This window comes from Triticum dicoccoides, unplaced genomic scaffold (assembly GCF_002162155.2).
Source record: "Triticum dicoccoides isolate Atlit2015 ecotype Zavitan unplaced genomic scaffold, WEW_v2.0 scaffold5634, whole genome shotgun sequence".
Classification (NCBI taxonomy): domain Eukaryota; kingdom Viridiplantae; phylum Streptophyta; class Magnoliopsida; order Poales; family Poaceae; genus Triticum; species Triticum dicoccoides.
In genome coordinates this window covers 1-1,240 of record NW_021282239.1, presented here as the reverse complement: position 1 = coordinate 1,240, position 1,240 = coordinate 1, and the positions used below count along the sequence as shown (strand labels likewise).

Here is a 1,240-nt window from a genome sequence, read left to right as displayed (position 1 = left end):
ACTAAAGGACCGGATCCCATCAGAACTCCGAAGTTAAGCGTGCTTGGGCAAGAGTAGTACTAGGATGGGTGACCTCCTGGGAAGTCCTCGTGTTCCATTCCCTTTTTAATTTTTTTCGCGCCGCTTGCAAAACAAAACGCACGTGTAAGTAATATATTTACCGTGTTTTATTATTTTGCACGAGTGCGGTAAGTCATAGCTGGGTGCTCACGATTCACGGGTCCAGCGTCGGCGTTGTGGCGCGGCAAGCGTGCACTGATGCGGTTGAGAGGGAGGGGTGGAAACCGCGTTAAACTCGTCTCCGTAGTTGAGAGGGAGCGGCCAAAGCAATGTACAATCGTCTTTGTAGTGGAGCTGGGAGGGGCAAGAATAAGGGACGAAGACCGGGGTAACATGTCGGATGCGATCATACCAGCACTAAAGCACCGGATCCCATCAGAATTCCGAAGTTAAGCGTGCTTGGGCGAGAGTAGTACTAGGATGGGTGATCTCCTGGGAAGTCCTCGTGTTGCATTCCCTTTTTAATTTTTTTCGCGCCGCTTGCAAAACAAAACACACGTGTAAGTAATATATTTACCGTGTTTTATTATTTTGCACGAGTGCGGTAAGTCATAGCTGGGTGCTCACGATTCACGGGTCCGGCGTCGGCGTTGTGGCGCGGCAAGCGTGCACTGGTGCGGTTGAGAGGGAGGGGTGGAAACCGCGTTAAACTCGTCTCCGTAGTTGAGAGGGAGCGGCCAAAGCAATGTACAATCGTCTTTGTAGTGGAGCTGGGAGGGGCAAGAATAAGGGACGAAGACCGGGGTAACATGTCGGATGCGATCATACCAGCACTAAAGCACCGGATCCCATCAGAACTCCAAAGTTAAGCGTGCTTGGGCGAGAGTAGTACTAGGATGGGTGACCTCCTGGGAAGTCCTCGTGTTGCATTCCCGTTTTAATTTTTTTCGCGCCGATTGCAAAACAAAACGCACGTGTAAGTAATATATTTACCGTGTTTTATTATTTTGCACGAGTGCGGTAAGTCATAGCTGGGTGCTCACGATTCACGGGTCCAGCGTCGGCGTTGTGGCGCGGCAAGCGTGCACTGGTGCGGTTGAGAGGGAGGGGTGGAAACCGCGTTAAACTCGTCTCCGTAGTTGAGAGGGAGCGGCCAAAGCAATGTACAATCGTCTTTGTAGTGGAGCTGGGAGGGGCAAGGATAAGGGACGAAGACCGGGGTAACATGTCGTATGCGATC

The 1,240-nt window shown here is 51.5% G+C and overlaps 2 non-coding genes and 1 pseudogene across 2 annotated transcripts; all 3 read left to right on the top strand.

Moving 5' to 3' along the window:
- LOC119346968 lies at nt 1–101 on the top strand (annotated as a pseudogene; the record flags this gene model as incomplete).
- Nucleotides 102–398: 297 nt separating this feature from the next.
- On the top strand, nt 399–517 carry LOC119346967. The gene has a single exon (XR_005168042.1). It is a non-coding gene; the product is annotated as a 5S ribosomal RNA (ribosomal RNA).
- A 297-nt stretch (nt 518–814) lies between these two features.
- LOC119346966 lies at nt 815–933 on the top strand. The gene has a single exon (XR_005168041.1). It is a non-coding gene; the product is annotated as a 5S ribosomal RNA (ribosomal RNA).
- Nucleotides 934–1,240: the final 307 nt, after the last annotated feature.